This window comes from Trichosurus vulpecula, chromosome 1 (genome assembly GCF_011100635.1).
Source record: "Trichosurus vulpecula isolate mTriVul1 chromosome 1, mTriVul1.pri, whole genome shotgun sequence".
NCBI classification, from domain to species: domain Eukaryota; kingdom Metazoa; phylum Chordata; class Mammalia; order Diprotodontia; family Phalangeridae; genus Trichosurus; species Trichosurus vulpecula.
Window position 1 is genome coordinate 409,284,903 of NC_050573.1, and position 14,778 is coordinate 409,299,680.

Below are 14,778 nucleotides of genomic sequence, written 5' to 3' on the forward strand. Positions count from 1 at the left end.
TTGTACTTTTCTGGCTACCATTTCCTTGGGTGCTCATCTGTAAAATGAGCTCTAAGTGAATGACCTCATGATTATGAAAAGACAATGGCTGTCTCAATTTAATTTAACAAACATTAAGTGCCTATTGTATGTATTACACTGTGCTAGACACTAGAAGAGTTACAAAGTTTAGATAAGACCCTCTCCTCACTCTTACATAGTCTAGTAAGGGGGAAAAAATACATTCCCAGAGAACTAGAATCCAGAGAGTAGCCAAAGAAAGGCTTATGTTGCAAAGGGAGATGACTGCTACCTGTAGGGGGCTGGGGATGTCTATTTGTAATAAAAAGTCATTAAAGATAAAATGTATATGCTTGGTAAAGTTTTTCTTTGCTTATTATTCTCATTTATTGGATAAGAGAGACACTAATTCTCAAGACAATGGGCAAAAGATGAAATAGTAAGAGGAGAGAGAAAGATCACCTCTGGACTCATTACATTTTATTATTTCACCAACATCTAATGTTGCCTCCTTTTTTCTTTAGTCCAGACATGATTTGGTCAGTGTAGGGATCACCTAGAATGAAAACTCCTTCCACCACTAAGGATCAGTGTCTCCTCAATGACTTGTATGTAGTCCTATCAGAAGTTCCTGGGGCAGAGAGAGGTTACGTATCTTGCCTGTGGTCACAGAACAGTCACGTAGCAGAGACAGAACTTAAAGTCACATATTCCTGACATACACACACTCCTAGTGGAATTTAAATTCTTTGAAGTCAAGGATTGATCCCACTTTTTGTCTTTGTATCCCCAGCAGCTGGACCCGGGCCTTGTATATATAAGCAACATTGTCAAGTTTAAAGTTGGAAAGATCAAGAGATTGTGTCTAATTCATACAAGTTCTTCTTGTGTCTTTATAAGATAAGTGTCATTTCTTTGTTGAAAAAACATTGTTTTTGTTGAGTTTGTCTCATTAATTCCCTCCACAGTTCATTGGATAGTATAGGTGTCTTTGCTGTTGTGCAAACGTGCATTCCACACACACACACACACACACACACACACACACACACACACACCCTGCTCTTTGATTCTTCCCCTCTTTCCTTATGGATATTCATGGTTCCAGAGGGCACTTTTCTTTATCAGCTGTTTATTAAATCATTTCTGAGGGAGCCCTTTAAAGAGAAGTTAATTTGATATGTAACTACATATCTCTCAGTGCATATCAAAAACTAGCTAACAACTATAAATTGACTTTAACCCTATTTTCCTCCAGTTCTTCTCAAGGCCTCTTGGAGACCTTAGATGTCTAATGAAGCAACTCTTTCTCAAAAGGATCATTTTAAAAATGAGTTAGAAATACATTCCTTGCACTCTTTACTTTTCTAAATTAGAGATATTGCTGGTTATAGTTAAAAAAATTTCTTTTCTGTTTCATGTTTTGATTATGATTTAATTAAAGCTACCATTTTTATTGTTCAGCCATTTCAGTTGTGTCCATCTCTTCATGACCCCATTCAGGTTTTTCTTGGCAAAGCTACTGGAGTAGTTTACCATTTCCTCCTCCAGCTCATTTTACAGATGAGGAAACCGAGGCAAATAGGGTTAAGTGCTTACCCAGAGTCACACAGCTGCCCCAAAATGCTATTAATAGAGATTTTATTAATACTAGCCAGTCTTATATGGTAAGAAAAATTTCTTTCTATTTTAGGCAGCTAGGTAGCAGTGGATGAAGCACTGGGCCTGGAATCAGGAAGACCTGAACTCAAATCCCTAAGTAAGTTGGGGAAGTTACTTAACATCTCTGTGCCTCAGCTATAAAAAAAAAATGGGAATAAGAAAAACATCAACCTCTCGGGGTTGTTATGAAGATCAAATGATATAATATTTATAAAGTCTTAGTATGGTGTCTGGCACTTGAAAAGTTGGCACTTAAAAAATGCTTCTTCCCTTCCCTCACAATACTTTGTGTTTTTAATTTTCACTTTTTAATTCCAGGTAATATAAGGTCTTGATATCACTATGGTATTTACTTCTAAATCAGCATCATATTTTATAATTTGTTTTTCATTCTAGATGCAATTGTTTTTTATTCTGTATCCCTATAAAGGATATTTTTAAGAAGACTTGGGAAGGTAAAAATGTTGTTTTTTTAATATAAGAAGCTTTTTATTTTTACTAAATACTATTAATTTAGAAATCCAACTTTCAAGAGCCAGAAACTGGCTATTGTTAAAATTCTTTTCTGACCTAGATATTTATTGCAAAGTAAAATAATTTTATAGTACAAGGTCAAATATTTAAGGAATGATTTTCCTTTTAAAGATTTTAAAGAAGTTCTTGTCAGCAAAATGGTAGGTGTTAGTTAAACTCAGGGCCACCCAGTACTCTGACCTTAGGAAAAAGCTTTGGGGCCAACAGAAGATCAATCTTCAGAGAAATCTGCGTTTCCCCAAGAGAAAGAAAGATTGACTAGCAGAAAATAGGCCTCCTGTTCCTAACAGCCAGGACCATCTAGGTATAGAAGCTACTAAACTTTTCTCTTATAAGAGGAAGCCAAACCATTTCTACCTCAAGGAAATGAAATATAAACTTTCCATTGGCACAAGCAAATGCGTTATTACAATGGGCACCTGTTTCATACTGAGTATGAATGTTCAGGGTCGGATGAGAAGTAAGGGAATAAGGAAGATGATTGTTTAATAGAGAACCAAGCAAAATACACAGAATTAGACAACCAAAGCTCTCTTTCTGCTGTAATTATGTGCTGTTCTGGGAAGGGCTAGAGAGCTGGAAGGTCTAATTTAGAATCTAATTTAGAATCCTTCGCTTCCTTCGAAGGTCAGCTCAAGTACCACCTCTGAGGACAAACACAAAGTCCAAATACTCTTTTACCCACTTCCTCAAATTAATGTATAGGGACTATGTTTCTGGCCCCAACCACAAAGGTCTCTTAGTAACATGGCCATGTTCATAACAAAATCCTTCTTTCTGTGTCCATTACTCTTGACCATTTTGACTCGTCTGTAGCTTGAAGAATGACTATGAACTCTCTCTCTTTTTTGTTTTTGTTTTTGTTTTGTTTCTTCTTCCTTGTGGTTCATTCCATTGGTTATGATTCTTCTTTACAACTTGACTATTGTGAAAATATGTTTAATGTGAAAGTATATGTAGAACCTATATTGGATTACATGCCATCTTGGGTGGGGAGGAGGGAGGAGAGGAAGGGGGAGAAAATTTGGAACTCAAAAATTTGTGGAACTGAATGTTGTAAATGAAAAATAAATAAATTTAAATTAAAAATCACTATGAACGATGCATCATATTTTCATTTTGCATTTTGAGGATGATGAACAAGAATTCTTCTATTCTACTGAAAACAAGAGCTACATATTGAGTTTTCACCAAAATGAATAGGATAGAAATTAGAACAATGACCAACAGCTGGACTTGGAATGATTTTCAAGGTCAGAGTGGTGGGAGAAGGAGGGAATATTGTAAAATTTCTTTTCCTGTGATCTTTAAAATGCAAGATAGGTTGTTCTCTAATTGAGATGAATAAAATTGTTAGAGTTGGTAGTGACCTTTAGAGTCATCTAATCCATCTGTCCCCATTTTATAGATGAGAAAACAGAGTCCCTTAGAGGTGAAGTGACTCAATTAAGGTGCACAGGCTATAAGTATCAGAGGAAGGATTTGGACCCAGGTCATCTACTTTCAAACCCAGGACTCTTTTCCACGACTTCACATTGTCTGTCTCAGAAATATCTTTGCCTTAAGGGAAGGAGAGGCCAGCAGGACAAGACAAGGTCCTTCCGTGTGGTATGATTCCATGACAGATTTATACTCTACACTTATTTTTATGGAGGATTGGGTGCCAGCTAAGCCAAAGTAAACAGAAAGAGGAGAATAGGTTACTTATCAGTAGCAAGAGAATTTGAATGAGAATCATAGTTGGGGATTTCCCTGGTTCTGCATTTCCCATTCCTGGTTAACACTATACTATCCCTTTCAGAGATAGTTGGTTTCATTCTTTCTACATCTTTTCAAGATAACTGAGTCATCACAAATTAAAAGCAATATCTTATATGAGGCAGTTAATGTTATCTCCATAATGAAGACAAGCACAGAGGTTAGTTGAATTTCTCCAGGTCATAGGGAAAGTCGGAATCATTAAACTGAAAGGAATTTTAATAGCTTGATTATCCTACCCTCCAATCAGAAAAGAACTGCTTGTAAACCATTCCACTCGAGGTTCTTCCTGAGGAGGAGAAAATTGAAGAGTCCGAGGAGGAAGTAGTTGTTTATCCTCCAAGAAATAATGAAACTGAGCCACAGGTGAGAGAGATCATCCTGTAAAGATCAGAAGAAGAAAAGAAAAGTGGTGATTGGTGAATTCTTGCTCAGGGGTCCTAAGGAAGACCAAAAACAGCAATAATAGCTAACATTTACATAGCACTTTGTTGTTTGAACAGTTCACTATAGATGCATGGAGAACTCACAGCCAACTCAAAATTTCTAAAGGCATGTATAGAATGGAAACAAGGCAAAGTAACAGAGGAGAAAAACAGGAGCGTGGAATGGTCCTATAAGAACAGCGTCAGTGATCCTAACACTCAGCTGAGATTGGGAAGAGACTCTAAGGACAAGAAAAATGGTTGAGGGAGAGGGTATTTCTATTGGGGAAAAGATGAGGATCAAAGCAAGGCTAGGACTGTTACTCAGAATGGCTGGTAGCAAAACTTGACAAAAAGTTGGTGGAGATGCTTGATTACTACTTTGCTTTGCTTTTCCCTGGTAAGAAGAATAAACTTTGGATCTGGGAAGAACAGAACAAAAATGGCTAATGGGGTATGTCAAATTTGTGTTATTTTGGGGTTTACAGAGAGAAATGAAAAAAGAAAGCTTTCCTGAAATTCTCCTGGCTATTCTTCCCTACCAGTTAGCACTGATTACACTCTAAATGGGGAATTTTGTGGTAAACCTGCCACTACATCAGAACGGGAAAAAAACAACCTATCCACAGAACTTCATATCCTAATCAGATTTATTCAAGTGTAATGGGGAGGAGAAAAGATTGTCCAATGAGAGTCCAACCCTTCAAACATGCTCAGACCTGCCTTTCTTGTGAAAGAACACTAAGCATGGTGATCTTTCTGTCTGATTCCAATCTAATACATGGAGCCTTGGTGAACCTACTTCTGTCTATGAGGGATTCATGAGTCATCACCTCTTCCAGTTTGTCAGCCAACTCAAAGACTCTTCATAACCACATAGCACCATCTCTCAGCACTGGAAATAGGAAAAGCTCTTCTCAGCAATTGAAGGATATAGAATAAATAACTGACAGAAATAAGTGGATAGGTAAACAATAAAATAAATGATCTTGACCGACTCTAAGATCCTAACTGAACTTCCAAGAGAAAACAGCTCGGCACCCTACTGCGGTGAAAATATAATAATGCCTTTGTCAAGTAGTTTATAGCTTTATCTGGACCCATTTTTCTAACAAGAAATGTCAATTTGTTCATTAAGGAAGGTTAGAATTTGTAGTTACAAAATTCCTAAATAGTAAGCATATCCTTATGTACATTATGAAAAGGGAGTATGAAAACTACAAACCAGACATTATGGAATAGATTGCAATAGTCAAAGCTTAGTTCCAGAGAGGCTTTCAGAGGATGAAATCAAAATCTATTTCATAATGATACAAGGATGTTTTAATTTCCAATATGGTAAATATTAATAGATATTACCCACATGAATAAAGGCACTTTCTGGGGGAAGTCATCAATAATTTTAAGAGTGTAAAGAAGTCTGGAGTCCAAAGAGTTTGAGGACCACTATGCTAGATGAAAGCCAGAACCTAAAAAAGATTTTGACTGGATAAAATATTAGAACAAATGAATGAAGAAACCTAACAAGGATAAATGTAAAATCTTACACTTGGGTTCAAAAAACCAATTTCACAATACAAAATGAGGAGGCATGGCTAGACAGTGTTATAACTAGAAAAGGAGAAAAGAGACAACATGGTGGTGGATAGACAGCTATTTGAATTAGGAATTAATCTGATTAAGAAATCAAAATAATTTATAGTCATATGAAAAAATGCTCTCTAATCATTGACTAGAGAAATGCAAATTAAGATAACCTTGAGATATCATTTTATACCTAGCAGATTGACTAAAGTGAGAAGAGGAGAAGTGACAAATGTTGGAGGGGATGTGGAAAAATTGGGACATTAATTCCCTGTTGGTGGAATTGTGAACTAACCCACCATTTTGGAGAGCAATCTGGAATTATGTCCAAGCCGTTATTAAACTGCCTATAATGAGCTTACAATTTATTAAAATCCCTCCCCACCTTCCCCATACCCCTTACCTTCCCCTCAACCCCCCACAAAGTATCATCTCGTTCAGAAGTCTCTGAGGGGTGTGTGATCAATCGGAGGGTTTGAAGATGAGTTGCATCCCACTCTCCCCTCAGGAGCCAACCATGGACTTTGTCTCCAGCACAACTATACCCACATTGTCCCTCCACACTCCCCCATTCTGCCCGCTCTCTCCACTGTGCAAACTCCCAACCTCCCCCACTTCTGAAACAGGCACTGGCCCCTCAGAGCAGTTATAACCTGACCATGGGAGCATGTAGCATTAACGACTCGGGAGCTATTAGAAAATTTTCCTTCTCTCCACAGCTTCCCAACCCTCTGCTCCCCAGATAATCTCAGATGGTGGGCTTTGTACCAGTGGGACAGTTTCCCATGAGTAAGAGCCCCACCTTATCCCCTTTTCTCTTGGGTGGAAGAAAGTGAGTCTCCCAGAACAAGGAGGCAGAAATGGGCTGGAATCTGTGTTGGCTGATCCCATTACATCATCTTCTCCCCTAAAGCCGTCTCCCCAACTGTCCTCTTTTATTTGAGGGCAGCGGCATCCTTTGAGTCATCCAGATTCACAATTTCAGTGTTATCTTTGATTCCTCATTCTCCTTTGCCTCATACATCTAATCATTTGCTATATCTTGTCTTTTCTTCCTCCACAAACATCTGCATCTTCCCTTTCTCTCTAGTCCAGGCTTGCACAACATATAGCCCTCCACAGCTTGCCACCCACCAAAGGATTTCCCCCAGCCCATGAAAAATGTAGGGTGCCACTGTGCACACTCCTGTTTTGTCACGTGACCTGGGGCAACTAACCATCATCAGTCTGTCTCTAGTCTAACCTTTCTGTGGTCTGAAGTTCAGCTTATTTTAATTTTGGCCCCTACCTAATGCGAAGTTGTGCAAGTCTGCTCTCTTTACACAGCCACTACCTGGCTCAGGATCTTAGCTCCTCTCAGCTGGATTATTTGTAGTAATTTCAATTGGTCTCCCTGCCTTGTGTCTCCTTAATCTAATCCCTCCTTCATCTATCGACCAAAAATGATTTTCCTGAAGTGCAGGTCTGACCACATCACTACTCTATCCAACAAACTTCAGTGGCTCCCTATTGCCTCTAAGGTGAATGATATCTCTTCTTTATTCTTATCTTTTTTAAATTTCCATTTTGTGCAAGCTTTACTATTATGGTAGTAGAAGCAACTAGATGGCACAGTGGATAAAGTCCTGGTCCTAGAGTCAGGAAGACTCATCTTCCTCAGTCCCAATCTGTCTTCAGACACTTTCTAGCTGTGTGACCCTGGGCAAGTCACCCAACCCCATCTGCCTCAGTTCCTCATCTGTAAAATGATCAGGAAATGGCAATGGCAAACCACACCAATGTCTTTGTCAAGAAAACTCCAAATGGGGTTACAAAGAGTCAGAGGTGACTGAACAACAATAAATACATATATTAGAAGTTCATTTGTTGATTTATTAAATTGATTATTAAATATTTATTGATAATAGTGCATGATTAAAAAAGCTTGGAGACCACTGGTCTAGTTACTTCTCTCTGACCTATGTAGGGTTTTAAAAAAAATCTATGTGACTCTTTACATTTATCCCTATTCATTGTTATCTTGTTAGAGTCAGCCATTATTCTAACTCCTTAAAACCTTTTAGATCTTGTCATCAATGGGCTAGCTATTGTTCTCCACTTTTGTCTCATCTGCATTCTTTCTGTGTCATCTAAGGTTCTGATTATCCGGTTAATGGCACAGCATCAGGGATAGACCCTCAGGACCTTTCATTAGAGACTTCGCTCCAAGTTGATAATTATGGTTGTTCTGTTGTTTCGGTTATGTCTGATTCTTCCTGACCCCATCTGGGGTTCTCTTGGCAAAGATACTGAAGTGGTTTGCCATTTCCTTCTCCAGCTCATTTTACAAATGAGGAAACTGAGCAAACAGGGCTAAGTGACTTGCCAAGGTAATACAACGAGTGTGTCTGAGGTAAAATTTGAACTCAGATTTTCCTGACTCTAAGCCCAGCTCTTTGTGCACTTTGCCACTTAGCAACCATTGATCCATTAATGACTACTTTTCAAGTTATATCATTAAATAGTTCCCGGATATAGCAAACTGTGCTTTCATCTAACCCACATTTTCCCATCTTGTGGACAGAACTCTGTCCTCACAATCCTGTGAGGTAAGTTGGAGGAGTCTTAATATCCCTATTTCACAGGTGAGGAAACTGAGCCTCAGAGATATTCAGTGATTTCCCCAAGGTTGCACAGCTAATAATTGACAGTCAGGTTTTGAATCAAGGTCTTCTCACTCCAGTTATAGCTCTCTATCTACCATACCTCACTTCCTATTTTCTTTTTATCTAAAAAAAAATCGTGGGGAATTTAGGAACATGAAAGTACAACTATTTCTGCACCAAAAGAATAGGGAAGGACAAAAAATCACAACCCCAAGGGAGTTATAATCAAAGGCGATAGTTCATTTCATCAGCTGTAGAACAATTCCTGGGGCTCTCATAGTAACTGAGGGTCCATTGCCTCAAGCAGTTGCCAAAAAGTGCTTAAAGTCTTATAAAATGGGCTGAAATCTACCCCTCCCTAGATGCTAAAGCCAAGTAGTGAAACTGTCCCTCCTCACTTTTATATAACACCTCGAGCACCACGTGATCCTTTTGTGACTTAGAAGTCATAAAATACTAGATAAAGCTAGAAGGGGCCTTAGAGGTCATTCCAGACCACCTTCTTCGTTTTACAGATGAGGAAACTAAGGCCTTGTGAGGGGAAGTGACTTGATTAAGGTCACATAGCTTATTAGTGGCAGAGCCGACATTAGAATTTAAGTTTTCTGGCTTCCGGTCCAGCCCTTTTCCCATAAAGCTAATGTTGCTTTTTTTTTTTAATTATGGGGCAATTCATCTGTTGTTGTAAATGAAAATTGTCTGCTATGACCAGAATATTACACAATTTTAGGAAGTGACCATTCCCCTTTTGGGGAGGTAGGGAATCTATCTGAAAATGACTCATCACCTAGAGAAAGTAACTCAGGGAGTGGATTGATCAGCTGAGACTGCACAAGGAGTATCCACATTCATGAACTTACAGTTCTTTTCCAATATAGAAACATATGGGGAAACAGAAGCTATGCCAGCAAAAGAGTCAGGCATGGGGAAGGAAGGATTTATGGCCACACATGCCTTTAGAACACAGCCTCAGTGATTCGTGAGAAAGGGAAGAATGCACCCCTCTCCAAGGAGAAGCTATTTACAATGTGCACTATGTGGCCCTCATAGCAGGAGTCACCAAATGAGGGACACTTTAGGGAGCTCTTTGAACCAGTGACCAGCTTTCCTTCAGGTAGCAGCCAGTTTTATCCTTTTGATAGGGTGCCATTTTAGGATAATTGGTGTCCCTGACCATCCTAGCTCTGTGCCTGGTGTATGGCAGATAATTAATAAACACTTATTGATTGATCCTAACAGGTAACTGGGGGTTCTATTAAACTCTCTGACTCTTCTCGTATTTGACTAGGCCATAGCTATATTTTATTCTTCATCTAAGATGTCACTGTCATCTCTCTCCCCATACCCCACCACATCCCTAGCCTTGCCCCTGTGCAGGGCCTGAATCTAGACCTGCCATAGCCTGCAGCCAAGTGGGCTCCATGATAACTAATGCCTTCCCAGAGGTGTGTCTGTGTGTTGGGAGACAGGAAGTGTGGTCAGGATTGTTGTCATGGTTGGGAAATTCCTGAACAAGTGAGAACTACACTGGCCTTGTACATTCAGTAACGCAAAAGAGAGGTCAGAGGGGTGAGGGGTTAGGCATATGATTCTCTCCCAGGGCCCAGCTACCCAAGCTGAGCACCACTGCCCCTCCCAACATACACTGAAGAGATGTATGATGTCAGGGGAGGGAGTGACCGTGCTCAACCACTCAACAAGCATTTTTGAGTACCTACTATGCGCTACTATGGCAATCCTCTACACAGCTGCCAAAGTGATATTCCTAAGGTCTGACCATGTTGCTCCATGACTCCACAAATTTCATGAGAGCCCTATTACCTTTAGGGTCAAATACCAACTCCTCTGTTTGGCATTTAAAAATCTTCACAGACTAGTCCCAACCTTTCTTTCTAGCCTAATTAGATGTGACTAACCTTCACAAACTCTTTAGTCCAATTAAACAGACCTACTTTGTGCTCGTCATACACAGCTAGGTGGGACAGAAAACAGAGCCCCTGGAGTCGGGAAGTCGTTATTTCAGTTGTGTCTAACTCTTATGACCCCTTTTGGGGTTTCCTTGGCAAAGGTACTAGAGTGGTTTACTGTTTCCTTCTCCTGCTCGTTTTACAGAAGAGAAAACTGAGACCAACAGGGGTAAGTGATTTGCCCAGGGTCACACAGCTAGTAAGTGTCTGAGGCCAGATTTGAACTCAGGAAGATGTTTCTTCCTGAACCTAGGCCCAGCTCTCTATCCACTATGACCCATAACTGCTCCTAGAATCAGGAAAATCTGGGTTCAAATCCAGTCTAGCTTGCGACCCTGAGCAAGTTAGCCTCTTTTTGTCTCAGTTTCCTCATCTGTAAAGTGGGGATAATAATAGCACCTACCTCCCAGGGTTATTGTGAGGCTCAAATGAGATAATATTTGTAAAGTGCTTGGTACAGTGCCTGGCACATAGTAGGGGCTATATTTTTATATTTATATTTTTATTGTTATTATGCTATCCCATCTCTGGTCCCAGGCTTTTGCATAGAATGTCCCTCTACCTGGAATACACTTCTTTCTCACCTGCTCCTTTTAGAATTTCTCAGAACTCAGCTCAAGCTTTACCTTCTGCACAAGCCCTGTCCATCCAGAGCCACAGATCTGTATGCAACTTGCATATAGTTATGCACATGCATATTACCTCCCCAAAGAGAACATAAGGTCCTTGAGGTCAGGAACAGTTTCCTTTTTTGTCATTTGTCCCCGATACCTTGCTCAGTGCCAGGTACAAGGTAGATAAATAAATGATGAGTGCTTGCTGATTGAGTGCTAATTGTTTATAGGGACTACACTCCCTACTCTCAGCTCCATCTGATTACAGAGCTGGAGGGTGGAGCACTAAAATCCCCCCAAAGCCTCCTGGTAGAGAGGGCTGGGATCTGAACTTTACAAATAATTCTCCATCTTCATCAGCAGCTCTGTTTGGCTTTGACTCCCACAGAACATCATCCCTACTCATCTGGGCCTTGCCCCCCTTGCTTTTCAGCTCCCTTTTGTATGTTGTCTTCCCCCATTATATTGTAAGATAAATAGAGGTATGTATAGAATATATGTATGTTATCATGTAAGAAATTTACATGATAACTTTGTTATGTTTAAAAGAAATAGCAAGTTGTACATAACAGATTTACAGTTTCATGTGTCTTTTTATTATGTTATGTTGTTGAAATGTTTGTCTTATTTCATAAATTAAAAATAAAATAAATTTAATAAAAAATAATGAAGAAATATTTTTTTTAAAGATTGTAAGCTCCTTGAAGGCAAAGGCTGTCTTTTTTTAAATGAGTATCCCCAGAGCTTAACACAGTGCCTGGCACATAGTAGGTGCTTAATAAATGTTTATTGAATTGAAATATTGTCCGAACCACTTATTTAGCCCTTCTGTATTTGCCTCTCCAGCTAGACTGTAAGATCCTCGAGAGCAGACACCAGAACTTACACTTTTTTGTATCCCTAACTTAGCACAGTGTGGCCCTGCATATAACAGATGTTCAATAAATATTAGATGGATTATTATAAAAAGTATGGAAGGCAGCTAGGTGGCACAGTGTCTAGAGCACTGTTCTTGGAGTCAGGAAGACCTGAATTCAAATCCCAGTCTCAGAAACTTAACAACTATGTGACCCTGGGCAAGTTGCTTAATCTCTGTCACAGTTTCCTCAATGGTAAACTGGGGGTTATGACGTTACCTTCCTCCCAGGATTATTACAGGGACCTGCAATGGCATGCAAAGTGGGACTTTTTGCTGTTTTTAATTTTGGAGTGTTTCTTAGCACTAAGGCAATCAAGTGCCTTTGACGGAGTCTAACCTTTGTTTGAATCAAGAGTCATTGATTGGAAACAGTATATATGCTCTGAGGTTAGCATTTTGCTTTGGGGCTCACTCATTGAAAGTGTTCATGTGATTTGGCCAGAGGAGACTCTGAGTAGCCTTAAGGAGCAACCCCTGCCCCAGCTTTGAAAACCTAGATGTTGGTGCCTCTCTCTCTGGTAACTATGTATGTATTGCTGTGGACAGACAGTTAGGAACCCTGTCTGCTGATTTGTGTTATTTGCTCTGTTTATATAATTTCTGCTTGTAATTTCTGTGTATATTCTCTGAAGTTCAGGATGCTGACTTTTTCTCCTGAACTAAGTGAATGATACATGTATGTTTAATTAAAGTGAGATTGTAAACCCCTTAAAGTTGCTTTCCTTATAAAAGCAGATCAAAGAACCTGTGCTAGCAGCGCTCCTGTGTGCTGGTGTTACTGGCCTTATACCTCCATAGCAGCTGCAAGCCAAATGAGATAATATGTATAAAGCATTTAACGTAATGCCTAGCACACAGGAGGCACTTAATAAATGCTTATTCCTTTCTCCTTTCCCCACCTTCCCTCATGAAGGTTAGAATCTTCTTGAGGGAACAAGACTACAAACATATTGGAACAGTTAAATAACAATGTAAGATAGTGTAGGATTATATAGGGTGTTCCTTACGTCTGGACACATAGGCAAAAATGCATATTTTCAAGAAATGAAATGAATGAAATTTTCAACAACATTTTATTTAATTGGAATATTAACAAATAACATCTTCAATATGATTTCCATCATTTGCGATGCAAAGGTTGATGTGCTTTGCAAGATTCACGTGAACTCAATGCCAACTCCACATTGCTTTCAATTTTAGCACATTCACTCCTTATGCATTTATGCATTCAATCAATTGTGTTGCATCTGTGATTTTCATGGAGTACACCTTCTCCTTTAGCATACCCCAGAAAAAGAAGTCACTGAACAACAGAGAGTCTTCGATGAAACAGTTAATGAGATGTTAATGAGATTTCCTATGTGTCCAGACTCTAGGGACACCCTGTATATCACATGAGTGATAAAGGGAATAAAAATACTAGGAGTTCAGGAGGGAGAGTTGAGGCAGAGCATACAGAATTGAAATATTGAGTATACAGAATACATACTGGGGTGTATGAGGAAGAGGGAAGAGTTAGCTAAGTAAGAGGGGCACTGATAAAGGAAGTGGGAAAGCAGCAAAAGTAAATTTTTTCTACCTCAAGGATTCAGACTCTCAGAGTCAGAAGGGACCTCAGAGGTCATCTAGTTCAAGCCTTATCTAAAACATGGATTCTCTATTCAATATGCTTGACAAGGGGTCCTTTTAGCAGCTCCTTTTGTATGAAACATCTTTGCTGTGTAGGTTATTTAGCTGGGTTCCCAAAGTTTGCTCCTCTCTACAATTTGATGCTCTTAAGTCTATGGCAGGGTCTCTTCTCTGCTGCCAAGAGTCCCATTACTTGAACCTACTACCTCTCTCGAGTGACTGCCTTTTAATATCTGTATCTGTCTAGTGTGTGCATCTCTCCTTCACTTTTTTCTGGACCTCCCTTAAAGTGGTGAACTCTCAGACTTCTGGATAGATGCTTGCTCTCTCTCCCCTCACCCAGGAGGTTTCCTTGGTTCTGAGTTTTGACTCCCTCAAAAATGAACTCTCCTCTCCTTAGGGCTTAGCTATTTAAAACCCTGTTAGTCCTGTGGGTTTGCTCTCTCTAACTCCTCGCAGGGTGTACACACATGCCAAAGGGATTAAGGCAAGACCCATCTTAGTTGTGAGTAAATGTAAATGTAGCAGTGAAGAAGCACATTAACAATTTTGTGTTTCCTCTATAAAACAGGCCCAAGAGTAAAATTGTGACCTAAAAGTATTGTGTAGATAAATTCAGCCAGGCAAAGGGCAAACAAAATCATAGCATTCCTGCCTTTGGGTTTCCTACCATTTCTGCTCTGATTTTCTCTGTTGCAGGGAGTTAAGGAGGTGCTACAACCAGACAGTGGCCTGGGGTGAACAAGGGAATCGCCGAAGCGTAAGTGAAGCTTGGTTTATGATCTGGTAACTCTCCACCTTCTCCTTGCAAGGTAGCCCAGATGTCAGCACAGGCTGATTTGGGTTGGCCTTGGATTTTTAGAGCATCTTGTGGCACCTGGGCAGCTATGTGGCCCAGTTGGTGGAGCTCTGGACCCAGAGTTAGGAAGATCTGAGTTCAAATCCAGCCTCAGAAACTTACTAAGTTGTATGTTTCTAGGTAAGTCATTTAATCTCTGTCTGCCTCAGTTTCCTCAACTGTAAAATAAGGGTAGTAATAGT